This window comes from Muntiacus reevesi, chromosome 14 (assembly GCF_963930625.1).
Source record: "Muntiacus reevesi chromosome 14, mMunRee1.1, whole genome shotgun sequence".
Lineage (NCBI taxonomy): Eukaryota > Metazoa > Chordata > Mammalia > Artiodactyla > Cervidae > Muntiacus > Muntiacus reevesi.
The window spans coordinates 21,650,033-21,667,231 of NC_089262.1; positions in this window are offsets into that span (position 1 = coordinate 21,650,033).

Sequence of the window (17,199 nt, forward strand, 5' to 3'; positions counted from 1 at the left end):
TTGCTATTTGAAACAACGATATTGCCAGTTGTTGCATTTTATGGTCAGGTACTGTATTAAATGGAAAAGGAAGTGGCAACCCACTCCAGTATTCTTGCCTAGAGAATCCCATGGAGAGAGGAGCCTACAGTCCATAGGGTGACAAAGAGTCAGACAGGACTGAATGACTTCACTTTCACGTTTCACTGTATTAAATAAATAATAAACAAAACATCCATGTATCCTAAAATTCAGGATGTACAGAGGCAGATATGCGAGAGAAAGAGAAAGAATTTGAACAATGAGCATTTTAAAACTTATCCTGTTTTTTTTAATGCCTTCCTTGTGCAAAAGAGACTCTTAAGCTATCCTATTGAATAAAAGCCTTAGTAATAAAAATTAAATTAAAGCATAAACAAAACTGGCTAAAAATGAAAACTTCTGATAGTTTTTGTTTTATTAAGCAATGTCATTTTCAGTTCCCTTTCTTTGTGTCTTTTATAAGTGGTTTCAACTTTGGATTTTGCAAATTTCTCTTTCTTTTGTTTTCTCTGGAAAAGTTATGCGACATAGTCCTGTGAACTGGGTAAAGCCTCCCTATGGTCACCAACCTTAGGAATGTTACCCCATAGAAAGTCAGAAAAAGGAAGAGTAAACTCTATAAATGGGATAAATCAGTCAATGTCTCACAAAAGTATCCCTCAATGTGAGGAACGGCCACATGACCATTATAAGCAAATAAGCTGACGAAAACTTAAAAAAATATATTTTTCCATACATTTAAAGCTAAATGTGAAATTACCCAGAAAATTCCTTACTTCCTTACTATAATCATAAAACACTCAAGAAAGTGAAGAGCATGCTACTGTTACAATAAGGGACCCTCTGAAGGCTGCCCTTTCAGTGCAAATGTAAAAGACACAATCTGGTTAAAACCAATTAAATAAAACAACCTTCCATTCCATATGGAATTATATGCCTAAAAGTTGTCTCCTGTTACTAAACAATAAGCATCCATCCTTAAAGTGCCACTTGCTAAACAGCTACATACTTGTTTTTAAAACAATAGCTTCTCAGCCACCTTTTCCAGGTTTATTTTAGTGGTGTTAGAGATTATATCACTTTCCACTATAATAGGAGGTTAATCAAACCTGGTTCTCTCTCTACAGTTATGAAATGAGAATGGAGATTGTCTACACTCTTTCACTCTCCACAAATACATTGGCAGAAAAATAATTTGGCATAGTATGTTTGAAACATTTTTTTCTTGTCTCCTATCCGTCTGGCTTATTGGACTTTACAGGCTGGAAAATTTTAAAGTACAGTGTCCTGTGATGAGTGGTCTAGGGTGATTCATATTCTGTTTTCTCAAACATCTTTAATTATCTTTGAGTTAGAAACTAAAGTGAATAAAGAGAAAAGCAAGGTGAGAGGCATTGATTCAGCCACCGTGGATAATAACTGAAGAAGCATGGTTTTGTAGTCACCCTTCCTTGAGGCAGTGTAGGCAGCTGTTTGAACCACAGCAATGGATGTGTGATTTGGGAGCTAGAAATTGCTCTTCATATTCACCTAGTCCTCTCTTTCTATTCATGTTGTAAACTACCATCTATCACTCAAAATGAAATAATAATAATAATTTTTATTACTATTTTGTTTAGTTAGTTTGCCTTAAGTAGGTACTTCACTTGAGTGGATTCTGTTATTTACAACTGAACTGTTACTAACACCCACTGGTAATGATAATCTCTTGTTACTACTAACCATGTGTCAATATTTCTTAAATTATCTAATTTGGGAGTGGGACAAGGGAGGCTTGAACCAGGAAAAAAATAAGGTATCACATAGTCAGTTATGTTTCCAAAAATGTAATTATTTTGAAAAACAATCAAGAGTTAATGAAACAACATCTAATCTAAATTTATTTTGACCCTCCTGCTTCCTTTCCTTTATAAGCCCCTGTGTTCTATTTGCTTTAGGTATAAAGGTCAGAGCTGGTTTTCTTTTTTTTTTTTTTTTTTTTTTGGTTTTTTTCTTAGCTCGAACCTGAACTGCTTTGCTTGACTTTTTTCTAACTATTTTTATTAAAAAATATTTGGTTACATATGAAGAGATTTACAAATAAATTGAATCTTATCATCTTTGCAAGGCAGAAAAAAAATAGATCGAATAATTCTCATGTTGATTGAAAAGTGAATTCTTACTTAATCTGACTGCTTCCAGCTCTACCTGAATAAGGATTGTGGCTTATTTTACATTTTGAATCATTGGTAAAGTGAAAGTATCAGGACTGAATTTTCCATTGTTTGGCTGTGATTTAAATTCATGCCTGAGAAAGTGAATAAAGGAAAAATATTTCAAATAAAAAAGTGGAAAACAATAAGCAATTCTTATTTAATTTAATATTCTTATTTAATTTATTTAATTCTTATTTATAATAATAATAAATAAACAATAATTTATTTAATTTATTTAATTCTTATTTAATTTAATAAGCAATTGTATTTAATGAACAAAAATATCTCATATGTTTAATTTTATGTTGTGTAGTTAATACAGAGACTAGGTCTGAGTGGTAAAAACTACATTTTAATTAATATTTTCACTCTGAAAAGCCATTCTAAGAATTCTTAGAATCTTTTTAAGAAATGGCATTATTTTAAAATAAATATCTGTTATAAAAGCCTAGAAAAATCACAACTACTTTTTTATTTCTTCTTTCAAAATATTTCATTCCTCCTCTTCCTTTCCTTACTATTTGTCAATAAATGTTGATTTTGTGATATTTCACCCTATGTGTAAGCTATCAAATTAGCTTGTGAGCTTGATGGATGTTGAGAGTAGAACAGGACTCCTAAGTCAGAGACAAAAGGCACAGGCAGCAGCTTAGCCAAATTCTCTGTGCCAGTTTTCTTTATCCCACATCTCATTTGGGCAATGCCTGAGATGGGCAGGTGGATGTTGCACAGGCAGTGAGTTGGCATTATAGCTGAGGGACAGCAAGTATGGGGAACCCCGCTTTTTATATAAAGCACTGTGAGCAAAACTGCCTGAACTCCAAAGGGAGATGCTTTTATGTGGCTGGACAGCATGCAAATCCCTCTGCACTGGTGGGAACATTAACTTATGGTTCAAGGGTGTTTCTGTACAAATGTCTTTTTAAGATAAAGAAAAGGGAGTTTATTCCAAAATGGGAGAGAGGCATATGGAAAATTGTCTCCAAAATTAGTATTTGTTGATTCATTGAGAAATATCAGCTGGAAGCTCACCTGTATGAGCATGTGGTCACCCTAGTCTTTAGGAAATTTATGCACATGACCGGGTATTCTTCCTATAGAACCAACTATGTGGTCTGTGACAAAGACTGTCACTAATCAAACTTTACTCAGCTCCTCTGAACTCTTTTACAACCAGTCCTGACTTTTGGACTTCTGTTTTCATCCATTTCAGCAAGAATGCTGCTGAGTCAGCTTAATCAAAATCCCCACCCTCATTTCCTGATCACTGTCAATTTTTGATTCAATTCCTCATGCTCCATCAGCCCCCAAGTGATGTCTGATTAGTCTTTTTTACCATCAGTAAGAATCCCATTAGGTCAGTTTAGCCCAAATTTCAACTTATCCCTGATGTTTCCTCAGTAATCTTCCATCTCCTGGCCTCATCCTGCTCCTTGGCTATGATTCCCACTGAGACATGCTATATTCAGAGTTTAAGCCCAACCTTTCTTCTCTCAGCAGACCCCATTGCAGTGGTCCCTACATCCATCTTGACGGCCCCCTTGAATAAAGGCTTCTTTACTGTACTTTATCCAAAGGTATCATTGGATACCTTTTTCTGTTAAAACTTTATATGATAAATAAGTTGTAGGGTTGTCATGTACAGCATGATAAATATAATGAAGACTGCTATAGACTACATCTAAAAGTTAAGATAGTAAATTCTAAGAGTTCTCATCACAAAAGAAAATACTTTTTTTTTTCTCTTTCTTTAATTTTGTATCTGGATGAAGTGATGAAGTTTCATTAACCTTAATATGGTAATCATTTCATGATATATGCAAATTACATCATTATGCCATAATATACCTTGGTCAGTGCTGTATGTCAATTACACATCAATAGAACTGGAGGAAAAGTAGTAATTTTTTTTTCTTTAAATGTCTAGAACAACAGTTCATAAATTATAGTCTATGCATCAACAATATCAATATCACCTAGAACCTTGTTATAAAGGCAGATTCTCATTGTCTCAGACCTACTGACTCAGAAACTATGGGGGTGGTCAATACTCCATGTTTTCAAATGTCTCAAAGTGATTCTGAAAGCTGAAATTTGAGAATCACTGACTTAGAGTTGCTATAAAGCAGTCTAGGAAAGAAAGAAACCCCAGTTTAAAACTCGTGATTTACAAATGAGAGAATTGTTTATGCAATCACTTATTATTTTTAACACATATATATTATATGCAGAAGCACAGCAAAACATTGTGCTATTTATGAGAGTGTGGGGAAGAGCTATAATCATGATCCCGGCTAAATAAGGATTTAACCGTCTAATGAGAGAGACAGAAATGAAGACAAGTGATACAGGAAAGCAAATGAAGGGAAGAAAGGGGGAACTTTGCCAAGTGTGTGATGAATGTGGAAGTAGTTCCTCTCGAGGTTTCAAAATATAGTATTACAACTCTGATAAATGTCAGTTTTGGCTTTAATTTCAGCAATCAACATGCTAGGGGGAGGATGGTGGTGAAAATGCGTGGTGATGATGTTCCATCCTGGCAGCATGTTGATTAAACAGTCCCACCAGAATTGCCAGGAGAACTAACAGAGGAGAAAGGGTTCTGAACTCTCTTCTTATACTCTCCAGTGAGGATGGGAGCTTGCTTCGCATACAAATGTCTGTTCTTACTCAGTACCCTTTGTGATTACACTCAACCCTGAGTAATCCTTCGTGTGAAAATATGGAAGAAGAAGAGGGAAGGAAACTAGGAGAGGAAACGGGAAGGAAGAGGAGTTTCATAAAGTCAGATTCCAAAACTAAAGAAAACTGAAAATGTCTTCTTCCTTATACAGAGGGTTGGTTTTGTGGATCTGTATCCTGTGTGGTCATGCTTAGAAGAAGCACACTTGGTTTAATGCCCTGCCAGTGCAGTCTTGAGTTCCTTGATAATTTCTGAACAAAAGGTTCCACATTTTCATCTTGCTCTGGGGTCCATGATTTTGCAGCTGAGCTACTTATAATTCTAATGTATTATGATGTCATTCATGAATTGAGAAGTTCCCATCATAGGTGAGTGTTTGAACAGTAATCAGTGTTGACATTTAACAGACAAACACATCAATAAATCTATCTGTCACTAGTAAACAAGGACAATAAAGTGTACTTGACTCTTGTTAAGCTGGGCTTGACATTTGCTCTCTAGTGTCAAGGAACCGGCATCAAGCCTTAAAGATATCAGTAGGAAAATGTCATTCATTCATGTATGCAGCTCTTCATTCTCCAGCTACTCATGGAGCTGCTACAAGGCGTCATATAGTTTCCTTATCACTGGTGATACAGTCAATTGCTCATTCAGTTCTCAGCTACACAGAGCTCACTCTCTAGTACAAAAAAGAATCACTGTTTAATCTCACAAATGATTATATTACTGTTCACTGTGATAAGTGTTATGAAAGAAGACACAGTTCTATTGCATCTTATAAGGGTCTTAACTGACAAGGGCTTGAAAGACCGTCAGAGACGTTTCCTAGATGAGGCTGAGGCTTGAGGTGAAATTACAAACTTGAGGGGATGTCCTTTCCTATACCGACTGTTAGAAGAAAGCATTGTATGGGCTGCAAGGTGACACTTAAAAATCACCCCCTTCTAGTGCCTAATTGGCCAAGTATCAATAATTTCCTTACTGCAGATATATGTAACCACTACAACAAAGGATCCCCAATTTATCAGACATTTTAAGTATGTATGTATCCCTTTTGTTGACTCAAGAACGTCGCGTTACGAGTCATTAGGTCAGAATAGTCAGGAGGCCAGAAGGGGGCGCTCTCATGCACTTGCCGTTGGTTGTTCAGTGGCTGAATTGTGTCTGACTCTTTGTGACTCCATGCATTTCAGCAAACCAAGTTCCTCTGTTCATGGAATTCTCCAGGCAAGAATACTGGAGTGGGCAGTTATTCCCTTCTCCAAGGGATCTTCCTGACCCAGGGATCGAACCAGGATCTCCTGCACTGCAGGCAGATTCTTTACCATCTGAGCCACCAAGGAAGCCAGGAATATAGATCACTGGAATAGAATAAAACACATTTCAGCTCCTGCAATGTGCCAAAGGAGTACTTTAATCTTTGCCAGGTTTTCAACCACTTTTCAGCACAAGCAAAACGACACAAAAAAATAAAAGCAAAACATCTCTTGAACCATTTGTTAATTCTTGGGTATCAGATCATATATTATGAAAATCATGGAGGAAAAAAAAAATATATATATATATATATATATATCCATGTTGGGGCAATTCATTCATCTAGTGACTATACCATTGTTTAATTTTATGTGAAGATTTTTTTTTGATACCATGATCTGTGAATCAAAATATCCTTTGGCTGAAAAGTCACCAAGATCTATCAAGTATTTAGATTTTTAAAAACACAATCTCATTCAGCCTAAAGTTAGACCAAGAAGCAAAATAAATGCACCCTGATTAGAAGAGTTTTATTTTTAGATAAAGATTTATATTTCATAAATCTCTTCATTTAATTGATACAGCAACTATTCAACTAGATACAAGATTTCAAGCTAAGTACATTTGCTTAACATTTTGCATTTCTTATCCTAGCTCAATTAATGCAAATGATTCAACGTCATTGCAAAAAATTACAAAATCAAAAGCAATTTCTAGGTGATTTGTTAACATTATTAGCAATTCAATTACTGCCTACTTTAAGTATTAAATTCAAATTTAAGAAACAAAATAAATCAAAGCATAGGAATGATTACTTGTGAAATTCTTAATTGTTTCTGTAAATACTGCTACAGGAGAGGAAATTTTTTATGTGTACTCTATATCCACTTTATTTTTGTTATCTGTCATCATTTTCATATAGTAAAATGGTCTCTGTAAAATACAAACAAAATAATCAATATTTAGGAAAAATAAGAGAATGACATCATTTAATAATATAAGTAGTGCTACACATAGAATTCCAAAACAATGGGAAAGATTTAAAATGCCAAATTATTCATGACTTTCAGCATGAACTCATATCAAATGGTATCGTAATAGCTCTAATGCTTTTAAAGTGTTTGTTCAGGAGTGAGAATTACAGTATCATAATCATTGAAGGATGTTTAAACTTTATTATCTTTAATTTTTATTTATCAGAAAGAATTCCTTCCTCTCTTTTAATCCTGAGCTGCCTTCTCTCTCTCCCAAACACCTCCCTTCATGTCTTCCAGATCTATTTGATATATTTTTGAATAAGTTCCTGATTGCTGCCATATTAATTAATCTGGATATATTCAGCTCCTTTATCTTGCACTGGGGTTAAGAGAGGACAGTAGTGAGGCGAGAAGGCCTGAATTGAGATGCATAAGCAGGGGCCTAGAAATGGCAGAGAACTGCTTGAATCAAAGTCCTAGGATAAGGAGGCTTCCAAACTTGGCGTCATCCTGGCTTGGGACAGGTGGTTGTCACCACAACAGTGGGCTGTTTCCCCTCATTAAACCAAGATATAGGATAAAAGTGGACCAAGTTAAAATAAGGATTTAATCCTAGCATTTAATCTTCACATTCTACCTACATTCTTAAATATTTCTGTCTCTCTGATCAATATACTCTGTCATTTAGTTAATTCTCTTCTTCTGTGAAGGGAGAAAATTATACATGAATAGAAACCACTAAAACAATTATGCAGCTGGTAATCACATACAGATTAGAAAATTTAAATCTTTATTATTTTAGTAGTATTGACACAGCTAGGTGAACTGTATATAGTATGTGAATGTATTTAAATTTAGCACAATGTACAGTCACATATAAATGGCTGTTTGCTTTCATAAAGGAAAATACATTACAAATATTAATTACTAGAGCTTTGAAAATCTTTCCCCTGATATTATTACCTTTTATCCTGTGTTCTTCTTAGCTCACAATGTACAGTACAAGTAAGATTATAAATGCTCATTTTTTAAGCCAATAGAAATAAATATGTAGATTTTTGTTTACATTCAATCTCTCAAAAATATAATGTTGCTTATATGCAATTTCTCAAAAAATAAAATATAATCAAGAGTTAAATGATAAAATTTGAAATAGATTTATAATTAAACAGTCAAAGGGGGAAAGTTCAGATGATAATTATTTTAATAAGTGTTAGCACTTTTCAATGAGAAGACATTGAGCTTCTATGCTTGTAGTATGAAATGTTTAGACTTCATTTTTTGTTCTCCAGTGACCCTACCAATTATTCATTTATACTTTAGAATCTTTGGTATACCATCTAACTTAGCAGTTAATATGCTATTGTGGGTTTTGTTCTTCTTACATAATGTAAGTGTCATCTGATTGCTGACTTTCAATATAAGATTTGTTCATTGTTCTGTATTTAGCCTACCATTCCTTGAGTAGACATGTGAGGAGTGGTGGTCTGCAGGCAGATTGTTATACTGAAATATGTATTATTTCACTTTACCTTAGAATTCTGTCCTTATATTCAAATAAATCACAGATTTCTTAATTTCAAAATCAAATCTTCGATTCCTGCTCATAAATATCTATTTTAGTTATCAAATGTACCTGACATTTACTCATTGAACAAGCATTTCTTTAATGCCTCCAATATCCCAGGGACTATTCTAGGATTTTGAGATAAAGCAGTAAAGAAAATATAGGAAGGTTAAAAGAAAGTAAACAAATAAACAAGCATATAATAATGCCAAAGATAGTGATAAGTACTATAGGTAAAAATAAGACACCTAGAAGAATTATACTCAAAGATGTCTATAATTCATTTGAAATCTATGAATATGTTACCTTATAGTAAAAGGTACTCTGCAGATGTGATTAAGTTAAAATTCTTGAGATACAGAGTTTATCCTGAATGTTTCTGGCAGACAATATAGTTACATAAGCCTTTAAAAGCAGAGACTATTTTTTAGCTCAAAAAGCGATGTGAAAATAAAAGAAGCGAACCAGTGATGGTGGTATGAGAAGATGCATAAGCCAAGGAAGGTGGTCAGCCTCTGGAAACCAGAAAACACAGGAGAAGAGATTCTGTCCTAGAGAGTAAGGAACATAACCCTTGCTGATGCCTTGATTTTAGTCTAGTGACACTCATGTGGAAATGCTGACCTATGGAAAATATGAGATAATCAATTTGTGTTGTTTAAGTTATCAGATCTGAGATACTTTGCTTTAGGAGTGATAGCAAGCTAATACAGGCAATCAAGAGAAACTTTTTGCATAGCTGTTAGAGAAGGAGTCTTTGATGATGTGATGCTTGAGCAGTGCTGAATGAAGTGAAGCCAGCCATCTGACTACATATGAGAAGAACTCTCCAGGTGGGAACAGCCAGTGCAAATGCCCAGAGGCAGAAACTTGCTCAGCTGTTTGAGGAATAGCCAGGAGACCATCAGGCCTGAAAAGCAGTAAGTTGAAAGTAAAGAACTCTGTGATGAGATGACTTCTGGCATCAAGGAGTCAGGTTTGCTGGGGCTGGTTACATCCAGGCATTTTATTCTAACTGAGATAGGGAGATTTTGCAGATTTGGGGCAGAGAAAAAAACATCATCTGGATTAGATTTTAAAATGAGTCATTTTGATCACTCCAAGGAGAACAGACTGTAGGAAAGAAAACAGTAGAACTGGTCAAACTGAGAGACAAATATCATCTTCTACTTGATGATATTCAAGTAGAAGATGATAAAATCATGAAGGAACAGCTATATTTTACATAGACTATCAATATAAATATAATATGACTTGCTGATGAATTATATGCTAGTGTTAGGAAAAATAAAAGAGAGATGACTCTGGCTACAAAATAGAATTGCCATACTGAGAAGAGAACAGAGGGAAAAATTGGTTTCGGGCCGTTCAAAATATTTGCAAATGTCTGTTTTGTTATTTTTACATGATTCTTTTCCATACCTCACATATATTTCATTTATCTGTCTTTTCCTCTGCATTCAATATCATGCATGACTGTTATTGTTTTCATTAATTTAAAATTTTCAGAATAAATAGCACTTTAGGAGAGCCATCAGTATTTTCATGCTGGACACATCCCTTCTGTGGTCTTCCCAGGAGGCACTAGTGGTAAAGAACTGCCCTGCCAATGCAGGAGACATAAGAGACATGGATTCTATCCATGGGTTGGGAAGGTTCCCTGGAGAAGGAAATGTCAGCCCACTCTGGTATTGTGGCCTGGAGAATCCCATGGACAGAGGAGCTGGTGGGCTATGATTCATTAGGTCACAAAAAGTCAGACACAACTAAGCGACTGAGCATGCATGCATGCACCCTTTCTGCACTGCTCACCTGGAAATTCATAAGTTCATGCATTTTTGGCTTACCTTGTCTTCCTAACCACCTTGAAAATTATACATTTTCATTTGATTAGTTTGCAGTCAAAGCTTTTTAAGACAAAAACTAATTTGAAAGTCTAAATAAAGATGATATTTGAAGGTATATGAAAATTCATTGGGACAAAATTTCAGATTTACAAAATTCTTCTCTTTGATTTTGTTAGCCATGGCAATTGGTTCCCAGGTGAGAATGAGCACTTTTGTCCTATTAAGTGATAAGTTTCAAACATTAAAAATAATTATTATTGTTTTCATGGGTTAAAAATGTCAGCTTTATATTAATATGGCACAAAAATATTGTACTAGGAGAGGTTGGCATATATTTGCATGCAAGCATGTGGGCATATGTGTTTAGTCCTGTCCAACTCTTTGTGGCTTCATGCACTGTAATCCACCAGACTCTTTTGTCCATGGAATTTTCTAGGCAAGAATACTGGAGTGGGTTGCCGTTTCCTTCTCCAGGGGATCATCCTGATCCAGGGATCAAACCTGTGTCTCTTGTATCTCCTGAATTGGCAGGTGGGTTCTTTACCAGCTGAGCCATCAGCGAAGCCCTCAGATTTGCAAACTTACTATTAAATAGTAAATTAACCAGAATAAAGTCACAAGTAATTTGTAGTTAATTGAAACATCTACAAGAATTATCAATTGTTGAAAAATAGTTCTCAATAGTAAACTCTCTCCAGACCCATATGAAGTACCTAATCACGTAGACGTAAATTTAAAAATTATACATGTAATAAGATTTATTTTAATGTAACTGAAATGAGACTATTTCTTACTATATTTTAGTAAACTAGCATTTTTAAGCATTCACTGATCAACATAAACACTCATTACCTCGTCAATTGAGAAAATATTTTTGATGACATAATGAAATTATTTTGATTGTAAATTTTGTAGATTATCATCAAATATCCTAAGTATCACCAAGGATGCAGAAGTTCTTACAGGAAAAAAAACAATAATATTCTCCCTACTTGGGCATGTGAGCCTTCTGCAGGCTAATGTGTATTCATATAAGATTCACTGATCTTTCATGATGTCACATAGGTATATACATCTGGGTGAATTCTTGTAAGTATATAATATGAAGAGCACCATGTAGATTAAAAAAAGAATATTCTATTAAATAATCAACAGTTTATAATAAATGTTACTATCAGTTGAGTCATTACCTAGGTACTGAATTAATAACATAATAATAAAATATGTTCACTAGTTTATGTCTAAATATAAAAATATAATTTATACCAAAAAAATACTTCCTTCTGTTTCACAACAAAACATGGATATTCTACAAAATTCAGAACTTTTAAAACAATAATTCAATAATAGAATTAAATTATCATTCTGCTAATTTGTTGAATTCATCTAAAAATATAATAACCCAGAATAGCTTCTATTAACCCTACTATGTTTTAAAAATTAATGTGAGAAGTGATCAATAGTCATGCGAGGAAGACCAAAATTTTACCCACGTTAAGATTATCATTAGTCAACATGGTTTTTTCTTTTTTTTTTTCTTGCAAATAAAATTTAGTGATATCAAAATTAAAATGGTCAGTTTTCCTCTCTAAATATTTAATAATTGTTCTGTATAGGCCTTTTTCCACCAAACTAAACCATGAAGTTACTGATTTAATTTATTCCATATGTTTGTGACAGGCCTTTTAGTTATAAACTAAATCATTCAATTCAGTTCAGTTCAGTCGCTCAGTAGTGTCCGACTCTTTGCAACCCCATGAATCGCAGCATGCCAGGCCTCCCTGTCCATCACCAGATCCTGGAGTTTACTCAAACTCATGCCCATTGAGTCGGTGATGCCATCCAGCCATCTCATCCTCTGTCATCCTCTTCTCCTCCTGCCCCCAATCCCTCCCAGCATCAGGGTCTTTTCCAATGAGTCAGCTCTTTTCATGAGGTGGCCAAAGTACTGGAGTTTCAGCTTCAGCATCACTCCTTCCAATGAACACACAGGACTTATCTCTTTTATGATGGGCAGGTTGGATCTCCTTGCTGTCCAAGGGACTCTCAAGAGTCTTCTCCAACACCACAGTTCAAAAGCATCAATTCTTCGGCGCTCAGCTTTCTTCACAGTCCAACTCTCACATCCATACACGACCACTGGAAAAACCATAGCCTTGACCAGACGGATCTTTGTTGACAAAGTAATGTCTCTCCTTTTTAATATGCTATCTAGGTTGGTCATAACTTTCCTTCCAAGGAGTAAGCATCTTTTAATTTCATGGCTGCAGTCACCATCTGAAGTGATTTTGGAGCCCCAAAAAATAAAGTCTGACACTGTTTCCAATGTCTCCCCATCTCTTTCCCATGAGGTGATGGGACCAGATGCCATGATCTTAGTTTTCTGAATGTTAAGCTTTAAGCCAACTTTTTCATCAGTTTTTATATTAGCATCGGTCTATCACTTTAACTCAAAATTTTCCTGATGTCTTTTGAGAAAGGACTAATTGTGTTACTTAAATATTCTCTGATTCCTGCACGATTACTTTTTCTTCTAATTTTATTCTTTGACTACATTATATGACCTCCTTTGTACCATATTAACTGTTAACTAACTCACTAAATCATAAAATCTTAGGCCGAGTGGGAACCTTGAGAGGGAGTTGCTCCAAAATCATTGTTTGAAAGTTGAATAAGCAGAGTCAGCAAAGTATTACTCCTTACCTGATATTAAAATGCTGATTTTTAGCAAAATCAAGACCTACCAAACAACTGGATACTTTAGGATTTATTTATTCTTGTGCATGCTACCACAGAATTATTTAAAAGCACACTAAATCACACGTCCTTTGGGTCTAAGGCACAAGCCAATTTGAAGTCATCTGTTTGAAGTATAGGATTAAATCTTCAAGAACATGTGTGTGTGCAAATAATGCACAATTTTGTAGAGTCCTTGAAGTGACACTCATCAACCCCCTTTCATAGACTTTGCAGTTTTATCGCTTTTTTTTTTTAGTGAAAGACTGATGATCTATTTGCACACTTCCACTTAAACTCTCTTACCTCATTCCCCAAATTTAAGAAGAAAAAATATTTTCACACTTTGAAGCTCAGTTTCCAAGGTTAGGGTACTGCACTATAGCTGATGGGTGAAATTAATGGGACAGTAGAAATCAAACCAATGACTTCGGCAGTTTTGTTCTGATTTAATGTGACCTCGCCAATTGAAAAACCAGTGTTTATGTACTATGCAGAATTATTGTGGCTCTGTAAGCTGTAACTTATTTGACAAAGGTTAAGGTACATGGGTCAATGTAGACTAGAAAGTAGTGTTCATCATGATAATTTTCCCCTGAAATAGCATTTTGAAGTATTATTTTGGGTACAGGGTATTTTCAATTCCCTAAAGAAGTTTTTATCATTAAGCATAGAATAATAAGTCCATAAGAAAACAAAAATAATACAGAGTTTTATATTAAGGTAATGCATCTCCATCCCCCCCCAAAAAAACCAAACACACAAAACACAACAAAAACAAATGAAGAATTTAAGAGGACACTGGCCTTTGTTTTTCATATATAAACTGGAAAGCAGCCAAAGGTGGTTGATTCCAGTTTCTTTACTTTCATGGCTTGCCTAAGAAAGCTCACCCAAAGCTAGGTTCTGAAAGTTTCTAATGTGTTGGACTGAATAAAGAAGCTAGAAGCTATAATAAAGACCTGTGGCAGTTCATATGTGGGGGTTTGTTTGTTTGTTTGTTTTCTCTATGTTTCATTATTTTTTTTAATCCACACAGAGTTAAGAATTAGAGAGACTTATACGAAACTATTTTTCAGTACAATATTCTTATGGCAGACCCGTATTTAAGCATAGAGTTATTTTCAGATGTTTGTATATCAATATTATTATCATAATAAAAGTACTATTCATTTTCTGAAGGGTTAATACTAATAAACTTTTTAAATAATTTGCTTTCAATAAAATTTTAACAAAAGCAGTTTGGAATGCTCCATATGCATGCCCTCAGGAAAAATTTCTTCTAAGATAATTCCTTCCAAATATTGTTTCATTTATAGAACACTGCATGGAAAAGTTCCACTATAAATTGATCACCATCTGACAACATTTTATAATTTTTTCTCTCATTTACATTTTCATTACTGGTCAATTATAAATGTAAAACTGCCAAACAACCACTTACTCACTCAATGACACTTTTAGGGGATTGAAGAGATTATATAAAATAACACAGTATGTAGAAAATATTATGTTATGTAAAGTGATGTTTTGCTGTTTTAAAATATACCAGCTTGTATACTGGGGACTGGATCAACAAAAGAACACAATAACTACTTGGAATTCTTGAAAAAATACAGTCAACTATTTTTCCCAAAATGTCAAATAACATTTTTAGCAGCTTTTGAAAAAAAATTCCACTGGATTTTAGTCATGTGTTTTGCAAATTTTGATTTAATGTAAAAACTGACTGGGTCTATATAGTTAGAACAAGCATGTTTCACTTAGGCAGGTCTATTCTGATTCAGGCATTTATATGTGTCTTTGTTGCTTAATTGATAATGTCTGAACTGAGATGTGTTTGGGAGATAAAGTATCAATCTCAGTATAACTGGAAAGATAAGTATATTATGCAGAGCTCTGTATTATTTTTCCATGTCTCTTTTTTTTCTCTCTCATCTTGGAAACAGTGGTAGTGATATAATGGTGGTGATTAGAGTTTATCAGGTCAGATGGGAACTAGGTAAAAAGTTTTACCATGGTACCTTACTTTAGAGGATAGGTACAATAGGTCTCTCCTCAGCTTTAGGGCTTTGTCATGCAGTGGCTTCGAGACATTGGGTAGGTAACTTAAACTCTCTCTACTTCTTTTTTTTTTTCCAATTATTTTTATTAGTTGGAGGCTAATTATTTCACAACATTTCAGTGGGTTTTGTCATACATTGACATGAATCAGCCATAGAGTTACACGTATTCCCCATCCCGATCCCCCTCCCACCTCCCTCTCCACCCGACTCCTCAGGGTCCTCCCAGTGCACCAGGCCCGAGCACTTGTCTCATGCATCCCACCTGGGCTGGTGATCTGTTTCACTATAGATAATATACATGCTGTTCTCTCGAAACATCCCACCCTCGCCTTCTCCCACAGAGTCCAAAAGTCTGTTCTGTACATCTGTGTCTCTTTTTCTGTTTTGCATGTAGGGTTATCGTTACCATCTTTCTAAATTCCATATATATGTGTTAGTATGCTGTAATGATCTCTATCTTTCTGGTTTACTTCACTCTGTATAATGGGCTCCAGTTTCATCCATCTCATTAGAACTGATTCAAATGAATTCTTTTTAATGGCTGAGTGATATTCCATGGTGTATATGTACCACAGCTTCCTTATCCATTCATCTGCTGATGGGCATCTAGGTTGCTTCCATGTCCTGGCTATTATAAACAGCGCTGTGATGAACATTGGGGTGCACGTGTCTCTTTCAGATCTGGTTTCCTCAGTGTGTATGCCCAGAAGTGGGATTGCTGGGTCATATGGCAGTTCTATTTCCAGTTTTTTAAGAAATCTCCACACTGTTCTCCATAGTGGCTGTACTAGTTTGCATTCCCACCAACAGTGTCAGAGGGTTCCCTTTTCTCCACACCCTCTCCAGCATTTATTGCTTGTAGACTTTTGGATAGCAGCCATCCTGACTGGCATGTAATGGTACCTCATTCTGGTTTTGATTTGCATTTCTCTGATAATGAGTGATGTTGAGCATCTTTTCATGTGTTTGTTAGCCATCTGTTTGTCTTCTTTGGATAGGTGACTATCCAACTCTCTCTACTTCTGTTTCCTCGTCTGTAAAATGGAGGGGAAAAATGTCCCTATCTCAGTGTGGATTATTGCAGCCATATTACTGCTTTTAAACTACAACAGATGCTCTGGAAAATAGTATGGAGGGTCCTCAAGAAACTAAAAGTGGAACTAGCATACGAGTCAACAATCCTACTTCAGGGTTGTTGAAAAGAAAAGAATTGAAATCAGGATATCAAAAATATATCAACAACCCCACATTCATTACATCACTATGCACAATAGCTAGGAGGAGGAAATAATCTAAATGTCCATCAAGAGATGAGTGGATAAGGCAAGAAGTGGTATATGTGTACAATGGAATATTATTCTGACTTAAAAAAGAAGAAAATTCCGCAAAATGTGCCAGCATAGATGACCCTGGAGGACATTATGCTTAGTGAAATAAACTAGTCATAGAAAAATAAGCACTTATGATGTATCTAGAATTGCTAAATTCATAGAAGATATAGAATGGTAGATGCGAGAGGGTTGAGGAAGGCGAAAGGGAGTTTCTATTCAACAGGAATAAAGTTGTATTTATGCAAAATGAGTAAACTCTGGTGATCTGCTATACCAAATTGCACCTACTGTCAACAATAATGTATTACAAACTTAAACATTTGAGTCTAGATCTCATGTTAAGTGTTCTTACCATCGTAAGATAAAACTTAAAACATTGCAAAAGCCTGATAGGATATTTGAAATCATTAGAAGTTTTATGGGAATGAGCCAGGTCATTGCATTGGTGAAAAATAGTGTTGCTTTCATAACATGCTTATTAATCTCCATCTTCCTGAAAATCAACTGCTTCACTGGAAT